This window comes from Onychostruthus taczanowskii, unplaced genomic scaffold (assembly GCF_017590055.1).
Source record: "Onychostruthus taczanowskii isolate IOZ18803 unplaced genomic scaffold, ASM1759005v1 scaffold92, whole genome shotgun sequence".
Lineage (NCBI taxonomy): Eukaryota > Metazoa > Chordata > Aves > Passeriformes > Passeridae > Onychostruthus > Onychostruthus taczanowskii.
Genome location: NW_024507213.1, coordinates 1,941,179 through 1,959,328, shown reverse-complemented (window position 1 = coordinate 1,959,328; position 18,150 = coordinate 1,941,179).

The following is an 18,150-nucleotide window of genomic DNA, read 5'->3' as shown; positions in this document are numbered from 1 at the left end:
GCTCTGCATGAGCATTCAAGTTTTACAGAATGGAAGAAGTATGTGATGCAATTAACATGCTAGTCATTGAACATTTAACTAAGTTATAGTTGCTGCATATTCTGAATTCTCGTGCAAACATGAGCATTAATGTGCTCATCACAGTTGGTAGCTTCATTTAATCCATTTCAATGTTTCAATAATTAACAACAGTAGAGGTTGAGGTCTCAACAACACTTTAACCTGGCAGGAAAAACAGGTAAATATTGAATAGCTACAGGTACCTTCCAAAGAAATCATTAAGTGGGGATTATTTAAGGCATACATGTGGAGGAGCTGGCATAGTTTGAAAGCAAATTTTCCATGGCTTTCAAGTTCCTTGAAATCATAGAAAAATGATAAAATCATATTAGTTTCTCCATAGTGTTAAATATTAAAAACTCAGAAGGATCAGCTGTTTTCTGGCAAGACTGAGGACCAGAAGGATTCACCAAAGCATAAACCCACTCAAATATTCTATGCATGGCCAAATATTAACACGTATATGCATTTAAGTAGGGATTACTCTTGTCACTCACTAACTTACGGGTTTACTGTACATTTGTGTCCCATTAATTTAAGAGTTCACCATAAACAAGATTGGTTTTGGCTGATTTTGTGCATCTCTGTAGTTGCACATAGAGTGGAAAAATGTCATATTTAGTCTTTTGCCTTCAGAGTCATTTCTGTGTGGTGGAATGAGGATTCCAACAGTTTAATTTTGTTTAGAAGTTCCTCCTTCGTGGTTGTGAGCATAAGGTCTCAGACTCACAGAGCATTTGGGTTGGAAAAGCCCCCTAAGATCCCCAGCACTGCTGTTATCCTTTTTCTACACGACTATTGTTTAAAAAAAGTCAGGATCAGAATTTAAAGGAATTGAGAAGTTTGCCACAAAACTAACTTGGGAAATTTTGGGAAACAGATGAAGTATTAGCATGCAATTATTCATAATTCTTGTTAACATATTATTTTTTAACATTCAGCTGTATGTTCAGCTGGTTTAAACACCTGCCTATTTAAAATTTAGGTGTGCCACATATTTCCACTCTAAAAATAAATAAAAACTAAAAAAAAAAAAAAAAAAAAAAAATTAAAATCTAAAGCATAATATTTTCCAAAAATAAAAAAATCTACATCTATTTAAAAAGCATTACCTTTTAAAGATAGTCACAATTGCACACACTGCTTACAGTAAATTGTATATTAATCCCCCAATCACCCACACAAATTCAAAAATGGTTACTGAAATTTGTGCCACCTAGGTTATATCTCTAAGATGATGTCTCTTGTAAATAACTCCTTGTCTAACAGGACAAGGTTACAATAAAATTTCTTTCATCTGTCATGCAATAAAAAAAGAAAAAAGAAAAAGGAAAAAAATAAAAAAGAAAAATAAAAAAGGAAAAAGGAAAAAGAAAAAAAAGATGAAAAAGGGGAGGAAAAAGGAAAGGAAAAAAGAAAGGAAAAAGGAAAGGAAAGGACACAATTTAAGATAAAAATGAAATATAGGTGAGTAAAAACAAAACCAAACCAACCAAACAAACAAAAAAGCAGCCAATGAAACTCACTTATACTCTCAGTTCCCTTCATACAGCAGTGTTCCAAAATACTTTGAGTTACTAATTTGAGTCAATTCATCTTGATGCACACCATGTTTTTACACCCCTTTAATGGAATGATTGATTGCTATCCACAGGCCAATATCACATACTAAAAAAGAAAAAAAATTAAAATTTTCTTGATTTACTGTCAGTCTTTGAGGAGTAAAAAAGAAAAAAAAAAATTAAAATTTTCTTGATTTACTGTCGATCTTTAGTATTTGAGGATCAGGATGGTCACACACCAGACAGCTCCTAAAAGAAAATTGTGTCACTCTTAATGAGTCTGTGGTGGATTGTCTGAAATCCAAGAGGTTGCAGCTGGTTCTTCCCTGTTCAGCTAAAACATATGAAATTCCAAAATATTAACATAAAGACTGCCTCCTGAAATGCTGAACAGTGGCATATTAGGCAATTTTTTTTTTTTTTGTTGTGAAGTCTTGTTTTTTAACAGCTCAAAAAAGTCTGCTGGAGGGAGGAATACAAACAGCAAAAGGAGAAACAGGTTTTAGGAGAAACCTTGAAAAATGAAGTATCTCTTTACCAACTTCAAACATTAACCAGTATCAGATTATTTCAGACTACATAATAAATAAATGACCAAAAATTCATGATACTGTAGCAGGGGCTTTTTGGTGTTTAATGTGTTGCAACAGCTTTCATCACAAACCATGTGATTTCAGCTTCCAACATCTTTCATTTAGACAGAAAAACTTTCATCCTCTCTAAATATGTATACACTTATATATTTTGTTTTCTGATGTTAATACGTGTTGAGCACCCAAGGATGGTTTCATGGTAGTATAAAGATGGAAAGAATATTTGATGGGAGTGGGTTTGCATTCCTCTGGGGTTTGTTCTTCAAGGCATTTTCATCATTTAAAGGAAATATCTGTGCCTCATGTGTCAACACAGCTCTTGCCTGGTAGAAGTAACAGGTTCTTATATTCCCAAATATCTCACACACATCTACAAAGGTCTCAGTCAGTAAATTCTGCCGTGGAGAAGAGTTTTTTGGGGGTTTCTGGATTTTCTTTCTCCTCAGTTTCAGGCCAAAGAAAGCTACCAGAAAATGTTGCCTTTCTGCATAGCTTAACCTTTTACAGCTAAGGACTACATTGAATCTCTTCCAAGTGCAAAATCTTTTTATATTTCATTGCAAAGTGAAAATTCAATTTAAGAGTTATCTTTAACCTTTGATGTTGAGTATTCTGGAGCCAGAGAAATTTAGAGCATTTATAAAAGCAAATTTGTTCCCATTATTATTTATGGAAGAACAAGTAATCTCATTATTGTATTTCATTTTCACAGGAACAAGGAGAAGGACAAACTTTAGACCTACATCTAACTTGAGACAAAATAATGCCAAACACTTTGTGACTGCTGCTGATGGGTGGGTAATGACTTCATTATGTTTTCATAAATTATCTATATGTTTACAATTTGGAGCTTCAGCTCCTTTTAAATTCAATTTACCCATGCTGTCCTTGCTGAGACTAAAGAGAGGAGCATAATGGAGTAAGAGGGGTACAAATCTTTAGGTTTTCCCTTCATATCCAGAGGTTAACAGAGGCATTCAAAGAACAAAATTCATGAGGAAACGTGGCCAAAACCTGGGTGATGGAGGAGATGAGAAAAGGTATTGAGTTTTGTAAGCATTTAGGGAGAAAGAGTAATAAAATTGTTACTTCTGTCACATTTAGCCATGGAAATCAAGGCTTGAATCAACTTTACAGAGAAAGCCTAGACCACAGCTTCAGGTGCTGCTGTCCTGTGATTGCCTGCTGATCTCATGCAGAAATGTCCTGGGGGTGCATTAGACTCTGACTTTTTAAGGTGAAGAAAATATTCCACTCTAATTAAAGGCAATGGGACTGTAACTGCCTTTTACAGATGAACAATCAGGGGTTTTCTGCTTTAATAGCCACGGCAGATTTTTTTTCTTTTAAATTTAATTTAATGAATGAGCACTTAAGCTAGTAAATTCTTTCCTGAACTGCTGCAAACAACAAAATACTTAACATTTCAGGAAAAAGCCAGACCACTCAAGTAAATACCTTTAAAAAGAAAGATCTCAATATTAGGGTCCCAATTGGAGAAGAAATCTTACATAATGTAAACAACATTGTAGTAATTATATTAACAAACTAAAACTCAAGGACTCACTTGCCTAATGTGTAGTCACAAAGATGAATAACTGGATTAAAACTGTAGCTGGAAGAAAAGACAAACTTCAAAGAATGAGTTTGTTACTTTATTGTTAAATCACACAGAGGGCTCTTAGCTGAAATGCAGACTGGGGGAAAATGACAGAAAGATGTAACACAAAAATTTACTGGTCCAGATTGAAGGGAGAGACAAAGAAACCCAAGTGGGAGATTTAATGCCACCAAAATAACAAAATTAATAGATTCATGCATTTGCAAGTTTTAAATAATAATTTATTTTGTATTAAAAGAAGCTCCACAGAATGAAACAGTAAATACGGTTTTAAATTTGTGTGGAACAGTGGATTTTTAATGTTTTTTCATGGTTAGTGTAACTAACACTAAAGGCAGGCATAAAAAAATAAGAATTCTCATTGGAGAAATCTTACTTTCTGTATCACTGCAGGAATGCAGCATACTCTACTAAACTCTCTGGACACAGTTCACAAAATTACATTAGAAGAGCAGGTTAAACAGGCTAGGAGTTTCATTTATATAATGCCTGGCATTCAGAAAGCTCCTCCAATTAGCTGATCACTTATGACTTCTTGCATTGTGAAATGGCTCCCTATCAAATTAGGAGTCTTAGCTGTCAAGTATTTAGCAAAGTGTAATTCAATTAAAAAGTAATGAAGCCACATTATCATATTAAATGAAATATGACAAGCATTTTAGCCAAGGTTGCAAATTTTCATTCTTTAAAACTCACTAGTGTGTGACTAAGAATTTTTTTTTTTTTTAATTTTAATCCAGGCAACATTTTAGTAATTTATGCCACCTAACAGGAAATGTTCTGCCCACTGCCTGATCAGCAGGACAAAGCCTGGCTGTCTGCTTAAAATTTCATTTCTTAATGGCAAATTGTGGTGTGGAGAGCCAGCACAAAAGCTTTTCATGGCTGCCACTCTCAGATGCCACCAACAAAAGCAGCATTTCTGGTGGGAAGCAGCTTGTTCTCCAGTTTGCTGCCAAAATGGCACACAGAGCTCAGGTGCCAGGGCATCAAAAAGCCCTTTTTGGAAGCTGGGTGGTTTCATGCTGGGAATGGAACCAGCTCTTGCACATTTTCAGGCTCCATTCCTGCCTCTCTCCCCTTAATTTTGCACTGTCCAGATAATTTGTCTGCATTGGGTAGATGTTTGTGACTCTTACACCTGTTGACTATCTAAAAAAAAACCAAAAAATCCAACTGTGCTATTCCAAATTGTCCTTGAGGCATGCTCAATTTCAACAGAACAACAGAACCTATCTCTGCAGACATTTTCATTAGAAATTCAAATTACCTGGTTTTTTTTTCCTATAGGTCTTTCCTCCACCTAAAAACTAACCTAAAAACTGTTGTTGCTGATCCTCTGTATTAAAAATAGCCTGTCACATGACCATGTAAAACACAGAAATAATTGCAGCAACAGAACATTCTGGGTGCCACAGGAGCTTTTTTTTTTTTTTTTTTGTTTTATCAGAACAATATTTAGAAGATTGAAATAATTTCTTTTTCTGCCTTGTTGCACAAAACCTTTTAAAGCACAGGCAGCACAGATATGGGTCTGTGTATGAATTGTAAATGACCTTTTAAGACTTTAAACTGCAGCTTATCAGTGGGGCACCTGCTGAAACATCTCTGCAAACTTCATTACTTTTGAGCATGCTTCATCCACTTTTCTTTAACTGTTTGTTTGTTTTCTTTAAAATAACAGGCCTAAAAATCTCTGCATTTTAGAATGTTTCTTCTGTTCTAGGAAAAAGCTCATCAGAAAAAAAACAAACAGTGGTTTTATTGATCCTATTTAATTTTAATTTTTTCTTTCCCTTTTTCATTAAAACAAATGGTGCAAGACACAAAGTTTAGAGGGAGATTTGTGTAGTGAGAAATGTTGCAACCCTCATTCCAGATTGACTAGAACCAACAAAGCCAAACAACATAATTCTGAAAGGGTAATTCTGCTTTTTTACAAGCACTGCTCAAACAGAACTGACCCTCTGTACTGCTGCTGGTGGCTTTGGCTGGTATCAGAGTTGAACACTTAAATATTTTTTGAACACCTACCTGTTTTTCTTCTTAAAATGCAAGTGGCTGTGCTTTAAAGATGGCCAGTTGAACCATGTAAATAAGGAAATAAATTCTCTCCCTATGGCGTGGCAAAAAGTCAGGGAAAAGTTGGGAGCAGGAGGTGAAAATCTTGAGGGTTTTCAGCTGCTGGGGTGGTGTGGCCTTTATGTCTCTCACTCAGGAGTTAAAACTGCACTAAATACACAGCCTAATCCATCTGTCAACGATTTGACAATTACTTACATTTTTTTCCTGCTCTGTATTTTTAAGTAAGTATCTCCCAACAAAATAGATACCTTTTCTGGGTCAAAATTTATGGTGGGCTCCACAAAAATGTCCTTTTTCCACTTGGGAAAGGACTGGCTCTTGGTGACAAGTTTCAAGTAGCTTTCATCCCTCTGAAAATGAGAGGCTCTTCAGAGTTAGCACATTTTTGACAACAACAACAATATTAACTATTATTATTATTATCATTATTTATTATTATAATTTATTATTACATTTATTATTATTATTGTCATTATTATTATTATTATTATTATTATTATTATTATTATTATTTTAAACCCCATTAATTTTTAACAAAGAAACATCCCAGAGCAGCTCTACCACTTCCTTTAGACTTTCCCTGGAATGCCAAGTTTTTATAAGTGCACTTAAATCTTCCTTTCAAAGTATTCCCTGAAAATATTTTGGGGATAAAGAAGGGAAAGCACCTGGTTGCAGAGAAACTCTGTAATCTTAACCACTAAATTAAAGGTCAGGGGCTCTCACCCTCTTTTTTGTGCAAGGGTTAATGTGGGTACACTTACAAATCTATGGTTAAACTTTCAATACAGAAAAAAACATTCTAAAATGCAGAGATTTTTAGGTCTGTTATTTTAAAGAAAAAAACAAATAGTTAAAGAAAAGTGGATAAAGCAAGCTCAAAAGTAATAAAGTTTGCAGAGATTCTGCAGGTGCAGAAAATATGTTAAGGGAAAAAAAAAAATTAGAAAATTAAAAGGAGGGGAAAAAAATCAACTTGTTTCCTCCTCAATTCTTCAGTTTCTGAAAAATCATTTATTATCAGCAATAGCAAGAAGCAATCAAGGATCTTGAAAACGCAGTGTATCTGCATATAATCTGCATACTGATGAGATTATTTTGGTTGAGAGTGATCCCACAGTGTGGGAGAAAGTGCATTTTATCCCTCCAAACGTTGAGCAGCAACTACTCATGACTTAATGAACTTACTCCCCTGCTTACTCTGCTTAGTAAGTGATGTGACAGTCGTGTCACAGCTCTTCATCTAAGACTGCACAAAGCTCCATCTTTTTTTTTGCCAGGAAGATACAAAAGCAAAATGCGTGTGGAGTAAAAAAAGTAAATCACTGGTTCAGTGAGGACCCAAACAATTTAGTAGGGGAGACAAAAGAGAAATTGAGTTTAAATTTCTATATATGCAATCTATTCCATGATTCCCCTTTTCAGCCAAATATAAAAAATTTAGAATTCAAATCACCACTAGTGCAAATAAAGCTGTGACCTGTAATCATCTTATGGGAGGCAGGAAGAATGCTAAGATGGTAATATCCTAGGTTTTTCTCAATAAAGTATCATATTCCAGTTAAATTGTCCACCCTAGGAACCTGAATATCAAGTAGCTCACTAAAACATTAATTTCCCTTCAGTTTTTGTATTTCCAAAAGACAAAATTAATGCCTTTGTGATAATTCCTTCTATTCAGCATATTTAAGTGGAGTGAATTAATCAATAATGTTGCAATATTTGAAGGAAATTACATAACCTGGCTCAAGATGACAGAAAGCCAAACAGATTATTTCTGTTTGGTTATTTTTTTTTTTTAATTTCAGAAAGAGCACCAGGGCCTGAGATGCTGCCTGGGCTATAAACACAGGAGGTAATGATTGCAATAAATATGACCACATGCTGAATAATTAATGTCAATAGGTTTTACAAGGACTCCCCTCTGCTTTTTCCTGATCCACAGGCAGAAGTATTCTCCTTCAGCTGTGTGGAAAAAACAATGCAAAGGAGTAAAAACAATGTAAAAAAATGAAAGCAAAATGAAAAGTAAACCCAGAACTCACCCTCTAAAGCACTTTTGGTTCACATTAATTAAAACAGTAAAGAAAAAATTCTTATTTATTTTTCTTCCTTTCCTTTAGTCTTCTAGTTTATGGTTCTTAAAGAATTCTTGATTTCTTTATACCATTGGATAGAAATTTTTTAGCTACTATCATGAAATCTACAGAACAATCATTTCATTTGCCTTATATTCTGAATCAATATTTCCATGTTAAATTCTCTGCTGTCCCTTGAACTTCTTAGCCAGACTCCTCTGTCATGTAACTCTTTGTGAGTTTGCCCTGTGTTTACTAATTCCTGTCTTTAGGGTTCTTTCTTTCTTTCTTGGCATATGGCACTCGGTTTTAATATAAACATAAAATTTGGATTTTCTGGACGATGATTTACTTTATTTCAGAAGTGAAAAACAAGAGCTATGAAGAGGGAGAGAATGGAACTGATTTTAGGGCCATAAAAATTACAGAAAAATAATTTTTTTTTGTGAATTTTCTTGTTTTAGTGGGTCAAACAAATTTGGAGTCTGTCTTGGGAGTAGAGCAAAAGCCAGCAGGTATTGCAGTCAACCATAGTTTTCTATTCTAGAGTTGTAAAAAGAGGGGTAAATTTGTCCAAAGGAAAACTTAATAGGACTAAAAAATTAAAATAAGATGAGAACAGCAAGGAAGAAGAGTACTGTGCAATGGGCAGCTTTTGAGAAAGTCAAGGAAAAAAAGAGGGATAAATTTGTCCAAAGAAAAACTTAATAGGATTAAAAAAAAAAATAAGCTAAGAACAGCAGGGAAGAAGAGTACTGTGCAATGGGCAGCTTTTGAGAAAGTCAAGGACACAATTCCAAGTAGGCCCATGGCCTGGAAGTGATCCTTTATGAGCAACTAACAATAAAAACTTTATTTCTTCACGGTAGTCCGGCTTATATAAACAGATTTTATGCAAGATTCATTACACCAGGGACTTGAGAATTAAATTTTAATTGAAATCTGGTAACACCATTAAAAATGTTAAGGAAAAAAAAAAGTTTCATACTCATACATACTAAAAATAAAATTACTCATCAGCTTCAAAGTGTATATTTAAAAAAATTGTGTCCTCAAAATATGGACCTTTCTCTTTTGAGGCTAAATTTGTTTTTAATGATTGTCCTTGTATTTCAGCACAGCAATTTGTTGTGACATTTTTAATGAATTGTAAACTGAAAATGTCTCAGATAAGGGAAAGCAGAGAAGAAGAATTAGAATCTGGATGTCAGAAAAGCTTAATTTTCATTACACTAATGGATCATACGTGCATTATTGAGAAAAATGGAGGATCCCTCTTGGGTTATATATCACTTATTTTATTGAAAGTCTGTGAATATTGAAGATTTTAGGCAGGACTCTTTTAAAAAGAAGCTACACCAGCTAAAACTTTAGAAATCAGATTAAAAGGTATACATTTCCTCACATTGTCTTTGTTTACAAAAATCCTAATAGGATAATAGCACATCTTAGTTTTGCACACCAGTTCTGTTCAAGTTCCACAAAACATTTTACAAATTCTGAGAAGCCTCAAATCAGAGTCATTGGAAAGATTTTTCAGAAACTGTAGCACAGACAGCTTGCATAAAATCGCCTCCACATTTGCCCCTGAAGAACTAAAGTAAAAAATCAGAGCAGAGTCAAAAGTACTGTAGTTCATTTGCATATCATAACATGAAAATTAATATCAAAATTAAAACCAGGCTTTTGAGAAAGTCAAGAACACAATTCCAAGTAGGCCCATGGCCTGGAAGTGATCCTTTATGAGCAACTAACAATAAAAACTGTATTTCTTCATGGTAGTCCGGCTTATATAAACAGATTTTATGCAAGATTCATTACACCAGGGACTTGAGAATTAAATTTTAATTGAAATCTGGTAACACCATTAAAAATGTTAAGGAAAAAAAAAAGTTTCATACTCATACATACTAAAAATAAAATTACTCATCAGCTTCGAAGTGTATATTTAAAAAAATTGTGTCCTCAAAATATGGACCTTTCTCTTTTGAGGCTAAATTTGTTTTTAATGATTGTCCTTGTATTTCAGCACAGCAATTTGTTGTGACATTCCTAATGATTTGTAAACTGAAAATGTCTCAGATAAGGGAAAGCAGAGAAGAAGAATTATAATCTGGATGTCAGAAAAGCTTATTTCATTACACTAATGGATCATATGTGCATTATTGAGAAAAATGGAGGATCCCTCCTGGGTTATATATCACTTATTTTATTGAAAGTCTGTGAATATTGAAGATTTTAGGCAGGACTCTTTTAAAAAGAAGCTACACCAGCTAAAACTTTAGAAATCAGATTAAAAGGTATACATTTCCTCACATTGTCTTTGTTTACAAAAATCCTAATAGGATAATAGCACATCTTAGTTTTGCACACCAGTTCTGTTCAAGTTCCACAAAACATTTTACAAATTCTGAGAAGCCTCAAATCAGAGTCATTGGAAAGATTTTTCAGAAACTGTAGCACAGCTTGCATAAAATCGCCTCCACATTTGCCCCTGAAGAACTAAAGTAAAAAATCAGAGCAGAGTCAAAAGTACTGTAGTTCATTTGCATATCATAACATGAAAATTAATATGAAAATTAAAACCAGTGATCACATGACTTGTTTGTCATTCATCAGGTTTGGATTCATCCTGGTATTTCTGTTTGTGCCTGGTGGTGCAGCTGTGTGGCTTTGCCATTTTGACCATTTTAGGACATTTTGTGCCATTTTTTCCTCCTCCAAGCCTTTGTCCCTCCTAGGTCCAAAGACTACCTTTACACTTTAGTGTGAAGAAGTATCCTCCTGCTAAAACACCAAAAATTACTGGATTTTCAGGTAAGTTTTTTTCTTGAAATAAAAGAATATGACCTCTGTGTTGTGTCAGCTTTCAGTGATGCTTCTCCCTGAAATGGAAAACTGAAAAAGTGATGACAACTGGTGTGATTCTGTTTGATCTTCTGTCCTGTAGCTCTTGTGCAAATTACTGGAATATACTTTTATTATGTCTCTTGCTATGTTCTCTTTAAAATAAACCAGCCATGTGTTCTCAATCTTTCTTCAGAGGTGAGTTTTGTGTATTAAGTCATTCTAATCACCTTCCCCTGGAAGGCTTATGCTGTTCTGCTGTGTATTTTCAGACCTGGAATATGCAAAATGTTGTCCCAGATGCTGGAAACTCACTGATTTATAATGTGTCATTATGTTTTCTGCTGTTTTCCCCACCCTGTTCCTTACACATCATTACATTTTACTAATTTCCTTTTACTCTTGCTGTGCATTGCCCAGAGAATGGTGCCAGCCCAGGAACATGGGACAGCTCCTCTCACAACACCATGATCACCTTCTTATTACTCCTTGGGATTCTTTCAGTGAATAATTCACTTTTTCATAGTGATTGTGGTGCTTTTGTCCCTTCCTGCCTCCAGAACAACACAGGGTAAAAATTATTTATATTATTTATATATATTTATATGAATTATATATATTATTTATATAATTTGCTAAAACTAGTGCCTCTTTATATACTTATTTTTAATTAGTTGTATATAAAAAAAATAACAAAGCCACACCTTCAGGTTTTGTGTTTTGTTTTTTTCTTCTGGATTCTTATTTTTATGGATGCGCTTTACATTTGGTTTTGTGCCCCATTGTTCTTGGGGACCTAATATTTACAAACTGTACTTTAAAACTTGTATTTTCAAAATAAAGTATCCTAGAAGTTTATTTTCCATCTGTATGCCTGGAATAAACCTTTTTCAGAGCAGCCAAAAAGGAAAAGCTGCAAAGCTTTCTCACCACTTGTCAATGAGGTTTCAATTTTAACTCCTGACTAACGACCTGCACTTTAAAAATAAAAGATTTTTAGCCCATGTCCTATAGCAGAGAAGTCCATTGAAATTATTGGTCTGTTATGAAACAACCAGATTAGATTGTCCCTTCTATTTCAGCAGAGAACAAGGCAGAGGCAATTTCTTGCTGCTCTAAAATGAGGTCTGCAAACAGAGTGAGTTGCCTGCAATTCACTTAAGAAATATTACCCCCATTAAGGATAATGACAAAACTTTGGTCTCATGATTTTGCAAGAAACTTCTTTTATGAAAGCTGCACCAACATAAATTTAGAAAGGAGAGGAAAAAACCAACTCAACAAAAAAAAACCCCACAGATGCTTGTTTCTAGAGTGGCACATTTCCAAATAGTAACGCATTTTATACAGAAACAGCTGTGCAAACCTCAGATTTAGTTTTCTTTCCCTCTCCTCTTTTCCTAAATCTCTCTTTTGAGTGTCTCTTCCTGGAGCTGGGAACCTGAACGTGTCTCTTTCTTGCCACCCTGCTGTGAAAATCTGCTCGCTCCATATTGGTTTGACAGTGGAACTAAATTAAATTAAAGAACAACCCAACCCCCGAGGCATGGTGGTGCCTGCAGCACCTCAGGATATCCAAAATAAAAGAAATTTCCCTCTTCCTCCTTGGCTGCAGAGGTGCCTGACACTGCTGTCACTGCCACCATCCCGTTTCACAGCGAAGAGGTGCCAAAACCACCGAATATTTTGGCAAACCAAAGGGATGTTTTGGGTATCTGCACTCTGCTCATCGCAGTGACAGCTGCTCAGGCAGATTTCTGAGTCTTCTGCTCCGTGTATTTCTGTCCCTGGCAATCCCTTCAAGAGGAGGAGATGCCAGCTGTTACTCCTGGACACCAGAGCAGCAGAAACAGCCTTGTCTTCTCATCACCTCTAAATAAATTACTGAGTCAGGCAATGGAGTCTAGGCTTAGGAATGAGTCCCAGGTCTAAATCACACTGATGAAATTGTATTAATTTGACGGGGCTGCAGTTGAAAGTAGCAGTAAGATCAAAAAGCATGAAAATGGAAACCAAAAAGGATGAAAATGGTTGTAATTGGGGGTTTGGCCTTCTGTATTTCTTCTCAAAATATTTTTAGCAGATAGCCAATATGGGAGTTTTTATCCTTCCAGCTGCATATGCTTTATATATTTTTATATACTCTATATACTTTACACACTCTCATAAATCGCTGGTGCAATGATACCCCATATCTGTAGAAAAAATAAAAACAAATTTCATTCAGGGTCATCCAGAAAGTTCATTGCGCATCCTAAACGCTGCAGTTTCAAAAGTCTGAAAAGAACTGTGTCCTCAGTCTTTTATACATCAGCAGGTGCTTTTTCACCCTTAATTTCCAGTTCTCAGGTTACATGTTTGGGCTACACTTCTGCACATCATCACATTAAATGTACAATTTGAACGAAATGTAAAAGACACCTTACAAAGTCAGGCACAGGCACAAATGGAGGCAAAAAAAGTTAATTTCTCATTGACAGCTGATTGAGAAAATTACATGGACACAGCCAAACTTTCATAATTTTATTCCTCCTTGAAGTTAGTTTTTATTTTCATACTAATGTCTTTCACAGAAGCCACATTCCCGTCAACAGCAATATTGGTTCCAGTTTCTGTACAGATATAGAAGATATTAATCCTGCTGAGATGTTAAACCTGTTGAGACTGAGGGGACAGCAGGCAAAATTAGTAAGGGTGCATTTTGTTCAATTAAGCTAGCTGCTAACAGCAATTTTTAAAGTAAGAAAACAGGAATCAGCAGAACCCTGCCTATGCTGCACTGGCAAAAAAGTGTGTCCTCCAAAGACTGCAAGGGACAGTTTATTAATTTTAGACCTATCTGCTATTCTTGTAACAAGGAAGGAAGGAAGGAAGGAAGGAAGGAAGGAAGGAAGGAAGGAAAAGAGAAAGAAAGAAAGAAAGAAAGAAAGAAAGAAAGAAAGAAAGAAAGAAAGAAAGAAAGAAAGAAAGAAAGAAAGAAAGAAAGAGAAAAAGAAAGAAAATTAAAATCTCATTTTACACACCAACTGAGCAGCAGGTTTTCTTCAGCTTGCAGTTCTGTAGTTCTGGGATTATAAACTGGCCCTGGAAATAGTGTGTCAGAAGGCAGAGCCACCATAACCCCTTCATGCATGAATAAACATTTCTCCACTTTATTCATCTCCTTTCTGCACAGCACTGTGGTGTTCAGATCTTGGTGGTATCTCCTGCCATCACCGCCTTTACAGATTGCATTGTTAATATACCGAATGCTCAAATTGCCACTGTTTGCTAAATCTGATTTTTTTTCCCCCCTGTGCTACATGACCTCCAGAAAAAGCTAATTCACTCTGAATTTTTGGGTTGCAGCAGGTGATTTTGAATACTTTTGCTGCAGGCAATAGAAAAGGGAGTGTGGTTACCACAACACACTGAAGGCACAGATTCACAACATTTCTGCAGTGCTGTCTGCCTGTGGGAGCATCTTGTTGTGTCCCTGGATGTCTGATAATTCAGCTCTGCTTCCCTCAAAGAACTGAGATGTTGCTAAATGTCTTTTCCTGTTATCTGCCACACATTCCCATACTGTGGGATTAAGCAAGCTACAAAAATGAGCCATTTTTTCTCAGTTATTGGAGACTGAGAATGGCTTTATATCATTTCCAGGTGTAGGAAGACATAAAACTACCAAAATTTGAGTTTAATCTGAAGAAATAAATCCTGGCTTAAACTCTGTACACCATTCTGCTTTAGCAAATACACAATGCTACAGCTGGGAGAAAACAGAAACAAAAAAAAAAAAAGTAATTTTAGTAAAAGACACGATACATTTTCATCTATTTAAAGTGGCTTCTTCTGGTGTTTCTTGGAAATACATATTCCTGTGCTTCAATTTCATTTCTTTTTAAGACTTTATTTTAAAGCAGTAATATCTATCAAACCTTGGAGCATAAATATAGAACATAAATTCATTATCCAGCTCCCAGTTTTCCTGCTGTGCATCCTACCACAAAAACGGCCTTTTCTCTCAGCAGGTGAGCTCTCCCTTGCCCAGGTATTAATAAAAAACTTTAAGTTTCAGGGTTTCATCGTGCCTATCTGTCTCTTGATGTACAAGCTGGCAGAAATTTGGAGCTAAACCATGAAAAACACCAGGAGGGCAACACGCTCTGTCAGTGCAGCCAGGAGCAGGAGGCTGAATTTGGGAGAGAGGCAGCAGCAAATCTTGCAGATAATGTCCTTTCCCAGCTGAGCAGATGATTTAGTTAGCATTCCACTCACCCAGGCACCTGGCAGGGGAAGGATGAAGAAGGATAAGCAGCAGTGGCACGGTGGAATTGAGTGGTTTATGCAGAGTAAAACACAGAGCTGAGAAGAAGGAAGGCCTGGTGGGCACCTGGAGGTTACTGAGAAGTTTTATTTTTGATTTCCCTGCAAACCACTGAAGTGCTTCCAAAGGGTGTGGCAAACACTTTGACACACCTAAGGTGTCAAAAAAAAAAAAAAAAAAAAAAAAAATAAATGATGCTCTTTATCTGCTCTTTATATCTTTATAGTGCTCTCTCCATTGTGGTTTTTGTCAGTGAATTCACTCAGACTGGGTAAGGATTGGGACTGAATTGATACAACACTTGGGAATGTCCTCACCTTGGTTGCTGGGTCTTGTTTTAGGAAGAAACAGAGATTTAGGTCGAATAGAGATGAATTTGTCTCACCACAAATAGAGGGTAACCACAAAGGCCAAAGGCCACTGTATTTTGGATTGTTCTATTTTGTATTATCTGTTTGGAGCTGTCTGTGGTACACCAGGATGCAGAGCTGATTCCTAAAAGTAAACTGGAGGCTTGTTAGGGTGACTTTAATATTCCACAGAGACTTTACAAAATGCTCAAGTTGTACCAGAGCATGGGTAAAAAAACCCCTGGTCTTATTTATTACTGAGTTCAACACTTTCAGGCTACTTAATTAAAGCCTCATCTGACCTTGATTTAATTTCTCTGCATCAGGACTCTCGGTTTGCCTCAAGTAGAGGGGCAGGAATTTGCAAAGGCTCCTGCAGTTGCTGTAATGACCCAAATTTTGACACAGTGACAATGAAATTATGTTTAAATTGAAGCTAAACTGGGAGCCAGAAAAAGGCAGCCTAAACAACAGTGATCACCCCATATAAATGAAGAAAAAATATGAGAACAGGGGAAAAAAAAGGGATGTGATTATGTATATGCAAATTGGAATATCTATCTTTCTCACATTTACCAGATCTATGTCATTGTTTTCAAAACTCTGTAATCACACAGAATTTTCACATCTTTAAAGTATGTTTGGTAATCTTTAAGTACTGAACTGTAATTTTGGAAACAAAAAACAAAAACACCTTGTTTTGTTGGGTTCATCTGCTGGAATAACCTTTCAGATCGTGAAACATCTCTGAAGTTTCTGTAGTTGGTAGTGTTGCTGAAATGCTAGGCATAGGATATTTTAGTGTTCTGAAACTACAGCTCTTTAAAATGTTTGAGTCATAAAGTGAACATATTGGATATGTATGGAAAAAAAAATACGGGAAATATTTGAATTGTGAAGTGAATTTTTAGTCCTCACGACTTGCCTGCACCAATCCCCCTACTTTTTCTCATAAAATTGTGATCCCCAAAAACACAATAAGAGCAACTATTTGACAACATTTAGCTGATGAAACATTTCTTTTACTTTTAAGCACCTTGAATGTGGGCACTAGTCCTGAAAGTGTTTTGATTTTAATTTCCTTTGTTTTTGTTTCTTGCTTTTTTTTTTTCCATAATCAGCTGTAAACACATTTTAGATTACTTCAAAAACTAAAACGGTGAGGTTTACAGAAGTCTTAGCTGGTGAGCTCTCACTTCTTGACAAAGAAAATAAAAAGTTGGCAAGGAACAATTAAGCTTAAGGGGAGGAGGCTTAATTAGTTGGTGCAATACCTGTGATGTTATAAAGAAAGGAACGAAAGAACAAAAAAAAAGCTTTTTTTTTTTTTTTTTAATTTTTTAAGGGTTTTTTGGGGTTTTTTTTTTTGGGTTTTTTTTTTTTGGTTTTTTTTTTTTTTTTTTCCTTTTGGCAAACCTAAAAAATCAGTATTTTTCTATTTGGCACACTGCAGTATTTCACTTCTTTTTTCTCCTCAGCCTCTCCTGAGGCTCCAGAACCTCCTCCAGCTCCATTCCCTTCTCTGGACATGCTCCACAAATATCAGTTACTATTCAAAAGCACAGAAAAGAAACCTTTTTTTTTTTTCATGCATATAAATATATCAAAATACATTTCCTCATGCTTAAAAATAGTTTAGTTTTTGATGTGTTGCTCTATGAGCTTCAGAAGCGAAAAAACATTACCCTACTGTGGGTGAAATTTGGTGAAATTTTACTGTGATTTATGCTTCTGCCTCCAGATAACATAAACAATGACAACCCAATAGTAACTTAATGGATATTTCAGAAACAAATCGTTACTTAACAAATATCAGAGGGCAAAAACTCAAACCAACAAACAGAAAATACAAAAATCCCACAGCCAAACAAACAAGCAAAATCACAAAAAAATTCCGCAAACAAAACCAAAACAAACATGCCTCCTGAAAAAAAAACCCACAAAATCCCAAACATGACTGAGTTTGAGTGACTCTTTTTATTAACAAAAGCACAGGTAATTTTCCATTGTCTGCCTATGCTGCTACAGACTTCTTCTCACCCCAGTCTTTGACCTTCAGGGGCATCCTTGACAAATTTATACTCTGAATGTTTATATTTATGTTCTATATTTAAATTTATAATTTGAAATCATAAATATAAATATATCATTACATATTGCACATTTGTGTCATATATTGTGTTTATACAAATGTGCAATATTGTATATAATTTTAGTATATGTAAATATATTTTTGGGTGGTTTCGTTCAGTGCAAAATGAAAAAGCTGGCAAGGAAGTATATATAATTTCAATAAATATACTTATATCTTAAATGTAAATATAAATGTAAAATATATCCTGTCATATATAAGAATATATATTTTATATATTTGAATATAAATATATATATATTTTGTATAAAATATGTCTGTATTTATGTGTGTGTGTGTATATATATATGTATATATATGTATGTATGTGTGTAAGTGTATATATATATATGTGTGTATATATATATATATATATATATAAATTTGAAATATCACCTAAATGACTATAAATTCATAGTACTGGCATTTTGGCATTCCTAGTTTTGCATGGAGAATAATATTCAAGGAGTGCTGGAAACAGGGAGAATCTTTTCCTCCTAAGCCCTGAGAGTCA